This window comes from Serinus canaria, chromosome 10 (assembly GCF_022539315.1).
Source record: "Serinus canaria isolate serCan28SL12 chromosome 10, serCan2020, whole genome shotgun sequence".
NCBI lineage: Eukaryota > Metazoa > Chordata > Aves > Passeriformes > Fringillidae > Serinus > Serinus canaria.
This window is the reverse complement of record NC_066324.1, coordinates 8917412-8929793: the sequence shown is the minus strand read 5'-3', so window position 1 is coordinate 8929793 and position 12382 is coordinate 8917412. Positions and strand designations below refer to the sequence as shown.

Here is a 12382-nt window from a genome sequence, read left to right as displayed (position 1 = left end):
AAACAAATACGTATTCCCTTTGAGACTCAGACTCAGGAGCAATTTACTGATTTCCTGTATAGGCTAGTTCATACAGAGATTTGCAGATTTAAATACTGCATTTGAATGGCTTGCTTGGATCTATGCTCTGGAACTCTAGTAGGCAATCATAGTAATGTTTAATTTAAAAATTGTTAGAAAATTTTTTCAGATTGTTAGATACTGGCCCTACCTAGTTCTCATGTAGGAATATATTTTTCTGTATCGCTTCTTTAAAGAAAAATAAAATATTCAAAGAATATAGCCTTCAGTTACACAGCACAGTGGAAATGACAGACAGGTTAAAGAAAATTCTGGAAAAAAAATGGACATAGCAGAAGCTAAAAAAAAAAAGAATTTAAACCCCATATCCTCTCATTTCCATCTGTTTTTGAAATTAATTAATCTTATTTATGAAAGTTAATTGCCTATGAGATATTTTGTAGTTTTAAAAATGTTTCTGAGTAATGAATCATTTGATCTTGATGTGATTTTGTTTCTTTTGTGGCTCTTATAATATGGCAGGTATACAGGGGCCTTTAAAACTGAAGAAAGCTGTGAACTCACAAAGGTCTCTGGTCTCTGCAGGCTTTTACATACATCAAGAGAAAGAAGAGAAATATTTTACAGCAAACCAGAAGTGTCCTAAATTAAGGTACTCCATGAAGAGGATCTTTGTTTAATTCATAATGCTGATTATTCAACAATAATAATTTGCTTCAAATTTCTCAGACAATTTAAAGACAAAGCAGTGATAACAGTGAATAGACAGACAAAAAAGTAATTTGTGTCATACCTCTTATCTGCTTATTCTCTCTTTCAAATTCTGAAATTAAAGCAGTTGAAAATAACACATACTGACATGTAAAAAGAGCTGACTGCATGATGACTAAATAATTTGCTATAAAAATATCACTTACCATTGACATTGCCAAGTATCTTCTTATTTAAATCAGCTATTATCATGCCTTCTTGGATACAAAATACGCAGCAGAGTCCATTCCCAGTGTGTTAAATACTTGAGAAAATAATAAATGCAGTGTAACTCCACAGTGTTTGGATATTTGACTGTAACTCCTAAGCATTCAAAGTGACTACTCAATATAACAACTTTTCCTCTGCAGAAAATGCCTTGCTATTTGCCAGCAAATCTTTAATGCTTTAGATTGGGTATTTCCAACTACCGCCCTACTTGCTAGGCAGATGTGTATAAAAGAGATGTTATTTCACTGAATCAACCACTGAGATCGTAACCCTTTTCCTGTACCACAAACAGAAATATAAAACCTCAGACTTTCCTTTTGGACTTTTACTGACTTGTGTCTGTTGTAAGAAAGCAAAACACAACTAATCCGAGCGCTAGTGTATGGAAAATGTGTTAAAACGTTTTAGATCATCTCACTGCTTCTCACTCCTGAAATTCATTGGTTAACTGGCTCCTTCTGTGTTTATGTAGTTGCATGGTACAAATACAACACCTAAACTTCTTGCCCAAAGTTGAAATGATTCATTTATTACTTTTTACGCCACCCCCAGGAAAAAAAAAAAGAAGGAAGAAAGAAAACACACAGCGCTCATTTAACCCAAGTGAGTGAAAACGTCTTTCATAAGGTCTGTAAGGGCTTTGGGAGGTTTTTCTTTGGTGAATAAAGTCTGTGTAGTGGAGGGAAGAGTTTTGTCTGAGGATGGCAGAATTTAGGCTACAGCAAACAGACAAACTAGGATCCTCTTGCTGTGAGAAAATAAGATAAAAGTGAAGGAGGCGCAAATGTTATTTATTCATATGAGATCAATTGGGATGGAGTCATTGTTTTGAGTGGAGGCAGGATCAAGAGAGGAGGTATTTTTGTGAGTGTAGAGCTTTGCTCTCTGGAATTGTATCAATATTTATTTAGGTCCTTTAGTGAGATAATTACCCTAAATAGATAATACATAGGCTTTCCATCTGCTGGGTGCCTATAAATATTAGTTAACCACATTAATTATAAGCACAATGGGCAAAGCACAAGCAGAACAATAAGTGAGGGCCTTACTAAGAAGTGGAAAATAGGATAAAATGAAGACATTTCCTCTGCTACTTTTTCTATAATGCAGAGAATGTGGCTATGTGATAAGGCACTCTTCCATAGGATGTACCACCCTGATTTCTGATACTGCCTGTGGATCCAGCCACTGTTAGACAGAAGGGATTACAGTGGGTAACCCTTGTTCTCCCAGCAGCTCTGATGGGACAGTTACTCTGCCTTCATTCATCATCCTCTCCAGCTGGACATTAGAATTAATCAGGTTCTAGCCCTAACAGCTTGTTTCAGGACCACAGCTGGAATCAGCATGTCTAGACTGATTTATTCCTGGCTCTCAGACCTATGTGCATGCTACTATTCCATATGCTTCCTGTTAGAGAGGTAATGGTGCCATTTCACAGCATAACTTCAGTTTTTCTTTCTTCCTCCCCTTTTTATTGTAATTAGATATTATTTGGTTATGTAGGAAAATGTCCTGCCCCTGCTCTGAAACAGGTCAAACTTCCAGACAAACAAAATAAAGTTCACAAAGGAAACAGTTAAATTTTCTGACTGCCTTCACTGTCACAGAAAATGCTAAACACATTTATAAGCTATATAAAACTGTGTAAGTTCATATTTTCCTCTCCTGGTTTCACAGCCCAGAACAGCAAAAGGACCTTGTGACATCTCTAGGCTCTCAAGAGCTTAGTAATAAAAATAAAAATAATCCTGGGCAGAAAACAACACTCCACACCCTGCTACTACTGAGCAAATGAGTTTCCCATTTTCCTCACTTATCCTCAGACTAAACAATGTTAAATTTACAATTCTAACATCTATTTATAGCAGTCGCTCTACCCTAACACAGAGGTTGGTGTATATCATTGTCCTTAATCCACAGGCCAGCTTTCAACTTGGTTTGTCACATAATTAGGAGGGAAATCTAATTAGTATCTAAGCAATTGATGCACTGAGGCATGATAAAGCCCCAAGGTGGGTGGTGTGTGTAGGGGTGGAAGGGGGTGTTCATCTGCTGTGAATTAACCTCTGATTGTAGTTTTTCATGTTTACTGTGAAGAGTAACTGATAACATTAACAGCACCATGGGCTTCTGCTGGGGGTCTGCAGAGCCTGGGAAGTTCCTGTGGGTACTGCAGGGGAAGGAATTCCTGGGGGTCTGACAGAGCTGGTAATCCTGACACACACACTGGGGGAACTAAGCTGGGAATGTGCCTGCAGGAGGGGAAAGTGGGCTAAAAAGCCATGGGGGGAGCAGGGGATAACTGGTGTGAGACTGAGTAGAGGGTAATCTGGGGATGTAAGTGCAGGGGCTGAGGGGAAGGAAGGGATTAAAGGAGGAAAGAATTCAGTTAGGGTGCTAAACTGGATTTGAGTAAGTGGGTAAAAACTGAACACAATGTTCTGGGTACAAGCATCATCAGGTGAGCCTGAGCTGGGGAAGACCCAGCACTGGGTTGGGCTCTGCAGACTGGGCTTAGCAGAGCAGTGAGGTCCTGTGAGGAGCTGACCCTTTGCATTTTTCTCTAGACAGAAATTACATTCAGGCCTATTGCTCAAAAGAAGCTTATCTACAGTCTGTATGTCCCTTATCTCAGTAGGTATGACAAGGGGACAGATATGCTCCTGCTAACATTTTTTGCAAACTCAAGGACTGAGAAATAGAAAAGCTGTTTAGAAAAAACTCTCTTGATTTGAAGGATGTCATAATTTTGATACCCTTTAAATATCTTTCACTTTGTACTTTTTCAATGCCCCTAAATCTCACTTAAATTCTTTTTCTAGGTGATTCCCTTTTTTTTTTTCATATAAAGAAAGCAAAATAACCTAATCTTAAAATGAAGAATACTTTGTTGATGTATTTGGTGGCATTGTTGTTCTTTCCAGTGTTATTCTTCAATCTATCTTTAATATAGCTTGACATTTTGTTTGCTTTTTTTGACCACTAGTGTGCCCTGAGTAGAAGTTTCCATTAAGCTGTCTGCAGTAACGCCTAGATCTTTTTCTTGAGTGATTTTGCAAACCATCAAGTGTATATGAGTGGTTCAAGTTGTTCCTTTTAGTACACATTACCTCATGCTTGCCTACACTGAATTTCACCTACCATCTTTTTTGGTCCCTTCTTTTAGGCTTTTGTTTTGTTTTGTTTGCTCCTGGGGCTTTTTTTAAGTCATGGCTTTTTTAAATGATCACATAATTCCCAAATTTGCTATCTCTGCTACTGAATGCTTCCTTTCCAGATGAGTAGCATATAGATTAAATTAACCCCATTTTTGGTGTAGGTCTTAGGATCTCTACTTGTTAATATACTTCCCCGTTCAAAATAACTATTGACTTGTATTTTTTTTATTTAGTCTTCACAACTTTCTGAGTCCTCTGCTATTCTTTACCCTTAGACATTTTATGACATTTAAAATAAACAACTAGGTTATACCCCTAAGATTACGCTTTTATCCATTATCCTAATGTCTTTTCAAAAGAATTTAATTATAATTGGCTGTTAAAACTCTGTAGGGACAACTACAGCCAGAGTAGCTAAAGTCAAAGCTAGAGTTTACCTAGAGGAGCAGAATGGCAGGACAAAGTCAAAACCTCAGTTTGCAAGAAGTCTCTTTCAGTCTCTCCAGAGCAGTGTGGAATAATCCTCTCTCAGCTGAATTCAGAAAAGCAGCTCCCAGATGCTCTTAGTCTAACTACTGAGCTCAAGCCTGTTCTTCTGTGCACCCAATGTCACCTCTCCATCTTCCCCTCCCTGCCTCCCTGGCTGCAGTGGAACAGCTTGTTCTGCTCTCAAACTGCTCAGGCAAAGAGAAATGGGAACTGGAGTGGGGTTTGAGGATGTAACTCTTCAGCTATCTCCAGGCCACCCACCCTCACACTGTCTTGGATGCAGCCTTGAAAATGGATGCATGTGCCAAAAAGCATCAAGGAAGAACAGGATCCTTACTACTGAATAAAGCATTAAATGACCACTCCATGTCCAATTCTGGCATCCACTCATTTTAGCACAGATGGCAACAAGGTGGGAAGAGTTCAGCAAACCATTATAAGAAGTCAGAGGACTGTGTTTTGCAGTAAGAGACTAAAGAATTTGTTTTATTTTCTTCCAGCAGATTGTTGCAATGTGATGTCTTTGCGGTCTGTGTATGTACTGGCATGAGGCAGAATTCAGAGCACGGGAACATGAAGCCAGATGCATTTGAATCACAAATATGGTTACATAGAAGTTCATCATTAAGGTAATTAGAACTTCCTGGAATGTTTATTCTGCTCTATGCAGTTTATCACAGCAGTGATATTCTGGTTTTGGAAAAGTGGCTGATTTCACCTCAACATTTAATACCCTCCTAATCAATTTTGGGAGCTACCTTTCTGTTTAGCTCTTTTTTCGAAAGCCTGCTCAGTCATTCATATTTTGCCTTAATGACTGAGCAGAATGCAATGTAGTAATTGGCAGGATCAGGTGAAATGAATTCACCTCACTAATGGTTTGTTTTCTTTTTTTTTCTTTTCTGCTATTAATTTTAACTTACTATGTGTTGTCCTGATTGTAATCAACATACAAATGCTACGTAGCTTAATGAAATGTGAGACATAAACCCACACTTTTATTCCATAACCATTGGATTTATCATACCAATATCTTTTTTGCAGTAACAGGAACTGGATGACACAAACTGTTTTTAAGTGTGGCAAAGGTGAATCCTCTTTGATCTCTTAAATGCTCTTTCAAGCCAAGTTTTTAGCTTCAATGAACAAGGGAGAAATATATCAACACAAAACTTTGTACACTGTTATTGAAGACTATAACTGTGGCTATATTTGTCTACTAAATTGTAATGATCATTTTTTATTTCTGTGGGGAAAACAACCTAGGTTCACCCGTAGAAGCTTAATATCATATTGGATTCTCCACAGGAAGAGGTAGTTCTGAAAGTTTAAATATATTTTGAAGAGTCTTAGTTTGTGTTCTTTTCTTTCTCTGCAAATTTGGTTTCATGGATGGTTTCTGAACTCTTTAAGAACTCCTTTATTGCTTATCATTTCAGTTTCAACTTCATTGTCCCATCCTTAGGAAACTTACCAAACATGCTGTTATGTTGAAGCACATAGAATTCCAGGTGATGAATACTTTCTTCATGACAGTTACACAGGAGGACTGCTCTCACTTAATTACACTGCTCATTTGCAAAAAAATTGCTGACCTACCCTGGCATGATAAAAACTTCTCTTCGGTAGAATACCTTCAAATATATTTGAAAAATTATTATTGGGCATTTATACTAATTCTGACATATTTTGTTATAACAATAACCTGAAATTATTGCAAAAAACCTACAATTATTATAGTTTACATGGGCTGACCAAAAATCCTTCACCACTTGTTGGATTTTATGTAGTGCTTAACTTCTAAAACCAAACAGCAAATGGTTGTGTCATGTAACAGGCCAAATGTGTGGTAGAAATTGACTTTGCCTCAATTCTTTCCATGATGAATGAACATTCTGTTCTCAGAAATAATTGCTTGGATGAAAAGGTCGCACACATCAACCGTGGAGTGCAAATGGTTACTCCCCAAATCCTTGTTAAGCTAATTTCATAGGAAGCAGGAATTTGTGTTGGTGTTTCTGAATGCAGTATAAAGCCCAGTGTTCAGAAGGAACCATTCAGTAGTCCCAAAGTGTGGCACTGTTTAAAATCAGTTAACACTTACAGACCAAATTCCATAACCGCCCAACACGGCACAATCAGCTGATATATGGTTAGATATTAATTAGCGAGGGGCAGATAAAAATGTTGAATTTCAAGTACTTCTGGCAGCACCAAAATTTTCAACAAGCAATGAGAACAATAAGCTATGTTGTATCAAAGGTCATGCATGTGATGCCATACAGGGGTCATGTAATTATTGAGATAGCTACATGCATTCCTTTTAAACAAATTGTAATTTGTTTCTGAAAAACAAATGTGGAGGAAAAATCCAAGATCTGGGGAACTTGTGTCTGGATAAATTGATAACTTAATCAAAATTATTAATTTGATTAGTTCAACCTGTGGAATTTGGTGCCATTTGAGAGCAAGTATAAGCAGACATATTTTATGGAAAACTTTGGAATGCCAACATACTTTAGAACAATGAAAAAATTTTCTTTGTAATATTTATTGTTTTTTCTTATTAGTACCTAGTAAACATCCACGATCTACTTCTTACTACCTTTGTGAAATAGCAATGCCCAATAGGGGTAGTGGTGCATGGTTATAATAAATGAAGGAAGAGAGGGCACATGATAGACACATGAGGAAATGCAGAGCAGAACACCATTACCTCTGATAGACAGGGAGATGGAAAGAACTTTGTCTTCCTTTGAAACAGTGCCTGGAGATACAAAGCTCAAGCAGAGGAGATTTTGGCTTGGCTGGTCTCTGTTTTTTACCTGTACTATGATCACTGAGTTCTAGTGTTGCCATAAAAATAAAAGGCAAAGTTAACTACCGCTCCTTACCTGAGCTACAGCAATTTACCATCTATGTAAGAAATGAGCCCACCCCCATATTTGTAATTATTATCTACTGGATATTCTGTTTCACAGCAGGGATAAACATGAATTTGTAAAGCCATGCAGCTGTGGGTGGCTGTCTAGGTGATTATCATGGCTGACTGCTTTCTTCAAGGGCTTGCCAGGCCAGAGCTAACTGCACTAAGGCTCTAAGAGTTGCTGTTTCATACTCAGCCCTTCCCTTTTATCCTGATTGGCTTCCCCTTCCAAGGCAACAAAGCAGGAGGCATTCTTTAGCTGCCTTTCAAGCTGCCCACTCTGTCCAAGAGTTTGAATGTTGATGGTTTCAACTGTGCCTGCTTGAGACACCTGAAATGTATTCAACTAATACCACAGCAACCTGACTAAATTATTAATGTAAGTTAGTTTGATTCAAGAACTAAAAATGTTTTATTGGTCATAAAAATTTCTTACAATATGGTGATTTCTGACAGAATTCCTGATTTGATCCAAACCTGGTGTTTCAGTAAGAAAGTCTTACAAGTAAATTTCAGCTGCCATTTTGGCAGCAAATTCACAAAACACAGTAAAATAAATTGGGAGCTTATCACAGAAATTACACCAACAAAGTTAAAAGTTGCTTTTGTTGTAATTATGAATTATTGACCACAAAGTGATCTAGGCCCTCTGCTCAATATGCTCTGGAGAGAATTATCACCCTGACTGGCTTGGGATGAACAAAGAGCACAGCTCAATACACTGGGCCATCTTTAGGCAAATTTTTAGTTTCTCTGTAAGACTGAATAGAATCTGAGAAAGCAGGAAGGGGAATGAAAACAGAAAGGAAAAAGGCTGCACGGTGAAACAATAGCTAGATTGTTATTCTGGATCACCATGTGATGTCATGGAGCCATTCATAATCAAACCTGAATATGTCCCTGACCACTCTAGATTACACTGAAAGAACTAATTACTTCAGGTAGCTTCAAAAGAAACCAGTAAATTCTCTAACATGAGGAAAGTCTTTTCTTCCGCATATGCTGAACTAAATGTGATTTCCATGTTAGCATAAAAGTTCCCAGAGTGTGTGTGTGTATATAGCAGGAAATAATTTATATTTCTCTATATGTGTTTATTTTCATGGCACAGTTACATTCACTGGTTATTTTTGAGACTATAATACATCTTGGGTGTTCTGGCTAAACTGATGCTGCCAAAATTGTCAGCAAAAAGACCGGAAAAGCTGATGAACCCTTAACTTTTCCCCAAACAACTGCTCAGTTGTTTCTTCAGGATATGGAAGAGGCAGAAAGTCCAAGCAAAAAGAATGGTAGAAAACCAGGGAGGAAGGATAGAAATTTCTGTCTGACATGGATTTCACAAACCTCTGTGTTTGATCTTTTAGACACTCCAAAACAATTTTCCACAGTTATTAGCATTTCAGGAGTTATAAGAGATTTGAATATAAAGAAAAGGTAATTCAAACTTCAGTTGTGTTCTGCTTATTCACTAATTTCTTGCTTTCATTTTGCTTAGGAATTTAATATCTTTATAAATTGTACCAGTAATGTTTACAGGAACATCTAAATGCAATTTTTGGAAATTATTTTCTTAGACTAACATCTCCAAGGATATGTGAAACATAATTCCTGACAATTTTAACATGAAAAAACTGAAGAAACAGCTCTTCAGTCTCTCAGGACTGGTGTCTCTGTTGCAAATGGGACTTGTGCTAAGAGTTGCTTAGGTATTTTTAACTTGTATGCCATATAATTAAAAAACTAAATATATGCATAAAAATAAATGCTACCATGGATAATTCTTATTCCCCTCTGTGGGTTTGTCAGACCCACAGGAACAGCACTGTGGTTTGTGGGATGTTCCCCTAGCAACTCCTACTAACATCAGAATTACTTGGGCAGCTGAATCTTCATACCCCACACTAAGAGTTTGCTACTTTATGTGCAGATTTCATATGCCCATATCTCTGGTTATTTGCTCAGGGTTACTTCAGTTTCTTGTCATCTTACAAATGCTTTTCATAACAGCTTTCTGCTATTACTTACTGAGCTTCTCTGCTGTAGTTCTTTGTATTTGGAAAAAACATGATGAAGATGAAGATATGGTCCCTGCCCCAAGGAGGCTCTAATTAAAACAAGACCAGCATTATAGAAACATATATTCTAGCTGGCCTCTAACTGGATGGTCTGTTTAGTTTTGTTTTGACGTATTGCACGAAGCAGCATTTAACAGATGTTGGGAAATGAGCTCTCTGAGTTTTTTGTATAAACTTAGAGCAGAGATTCATGTGTATGAATTAATTTCATCACTGAATGTGGGCATTAATGTCATCAGGCATTTTTAAATGTTTGTGCCTATTCTGCTGTGCTTTGAGTCCTCCTTGCCAGAAAATATAGAAACTTCTCCAGAGAAGTTGCCTCAGTTATAGCAATACTTTCTAGCACTATACTGACAGTTTTCTTCTGTTGAGTGAATGTTGCCTTGTACAAGCCCAGCAGTGGAAAAAAAAGGGAAGAAAAGTGTCAATTGTTTCATTGCATACCCTCTGCACACAGCGTTGACCAAAAAAATCCCCCAAAACCCCAAAGTGGAAGGGTTTCCCTGTGTCTTTATGCCAAGTTATCCCTCTTCTTGTCAGTAATGCTAATTTATCATGCAAATCCTGCAGTTTATATCCTTATGGCTGCTCATATCCCTGCTGACACAGCACACATCCAGCAAAGTGACAGATTTTCCCACTCCTCCTCTTTGCCAGGAGGATCGAGTGTTGAGGATTAGATTCCCTTTTACAGCTTCCAGGGCAAAGTCAAACTAGCATGAAGAGGGGAGCTGACAGAACAAGGCTTGCCCCTCTGTGCTGTGTTCAGGCAAGGAAGCAAGGCAGGTCAGGCAGAGAGTGGATACAAGATCTGGGACAAAGCCTAAAGCAGAATATAGTTAGAAGAGAAATGTAGCTGACAAACTGACACAGAGATTTCACAATCTTGACCTGTATTTAATGCATTTTGCATATCACATCTGTATTTTTTTTTATTTTGTGGCCTCCTAGCTCAATTTTCGTACATTGAAGTCTTAAGTGTTTCTAAAACAACAACTATGGTTTTAAAAGATCATTTCACACCCACCCCACTCAAATTACAACAGACGTGCAATATTAATTTAGGGTGAGTGGGCACAGATGTTAGCAAAATCACCCTCTTACCTGCCAACTCCACCAAATTTTCCAGTGCTTGGATATTTTCTTCCACTGATGTGTAGAATTTTATTGTAATGTTCTCTGTGCCTTTTTTCCCCTCAGATGTTTTATTCAGTTACTAAATCTGCATATGGCTTCCTCCTCTATCAGCTGTCTGAGCTAAAACAATACTTGATGACAATCACTGAACAGAAAAGCAGCTCTGAGGATACTGATGTGATTAGGTGTGAGGCCAAGAGCTTGTGCTGAGTGCTAGAAGAGCACTTTATAACCACAGTAAATCAGTACATTTGGGCTTGACAACATGGCAGAGAAGTGATGTGATGTGAAATATGAGCTGGGGAAGAACGTGGAAGAGAGGGAAGTGAAAAGGCATATTTAAGCTGGATTTTCATTTTCCAGTGTTAAGTGTGAGTTAACCAGTCAGCTTTTCTTTGCTGACTCTGAGTTCTCTTCTTTACTTCAATATTGTGCTGCTAGCACCCAACTGCAGAGCAAAACGTGCAGATATGAGCACTCTCTGTGCCTCAGGCCTGTGAAAAGCTATTGTAACCCAGCACTAAATTTGGACTAATGCACTCTGGCCCTCAGCAAGGACTAATAGCTCAGGACCAGCTTCATCCTAACAGCTTTTGAGCTGTCTGGGATGGAGGCAAAGTGAGTTTTATCTGCCCACAATGTACTTTGTGGAGCTATCCATATTGGAATTTGGAAGAAGCATTGAAAGCTTTTTAAATACATGACTGTGCCATACACCTACAAAAAACAAAGTGCATTGCAAAGGAGGGAAAAGGGCACTGCCCTTATTTCATGATATGCACTATTAGGACAAGAAAAAGCAACACAGTGGTCAGGTCTGGGGTGTGGTTCAGGTCTCCATTGCCTTAACCACCAGAAATATTGTGACTCTAACTGGCAATAGCAGGATTGTTCATACTCTCCACTAATATTCAATCCCATCATTCTTTATAATAAATCCTGTGTTTATCAGAAAATGGATAAATTACCAACCCTACAGTGCACTCTACACAGCCTGATTTTTCCTAGTTTAGTACCTACAGAATCAAAGCAGAATTATGTCAGACTGTTGTGAAAATGGGAATAATTTTAATTTCTGTAAATTGGCAAAAGGAATGGCAATAGCCCTATAAAAATATGCATTGCTTGTCACACATCAAGTTTCATATCTTTACATAGAAAGTGAAAGAAAAAGCTCCTAACTTACTCTAATTATGCTTTTGTTACAAATTACTTAATGTTCTCATTAATATAAAGGAGTTGATTGAATGCAATACACAATGTCCTGCATTGCTCTGTCTACCTTTGTGCTTAACTTGATTTTCCAAAAAGATGCTATAACTTTAATGACATATCCTAGCCTAGAATTCAAGTGTGTTTTAACTTGGTTTCCTTCTGTGGCATTGTTTCAGGGACTCGTTTGGATTTGAACATCTCAGGCTCTTTTACAGACACGGCAGGAATTGTGCTGTTTAGAAATTGTGCTGCCATCGTGTGGACAATATTAAAACGTGCAAAAACCGGCTTTAAAAAAAAATTGGGAAATGGGTAAGTGTCTGTTACGGTGAATTAGATGAATTATAAATATGTATGATATGATATAAGAG

General features: G+C 37.9%; 1 long non-coding RNA gene across 1 annotated transcript in view; it reads left to right on the top strand.

Annotated features, from left to right (window-relative positions):
- LOC108961998 (uncharacterized) overlaps positions 1-12382 on the top strand; it is a 105504-nt gene that overhangs the window by 35362 nt on the left and 57760 nt on the right. Inside the window, exons 16-21 of the long non-coding RNA XR_007778468.1 lie at positions 607-673; positions 1555-1605; positions 3573-3639; positions 4936-5064; positions 5156-5281; positions 12188-12323. This is a non-coding gene — a long non-coding RNA (uncharacterized LOC108961998). The remainder of the gene's footprint in view (positions 1-606; positions 674-1554; positions 1606-3572; positions 3640-4935; positions 5065-5155; positions 5282-12187; positions 12324-12382) is intronic.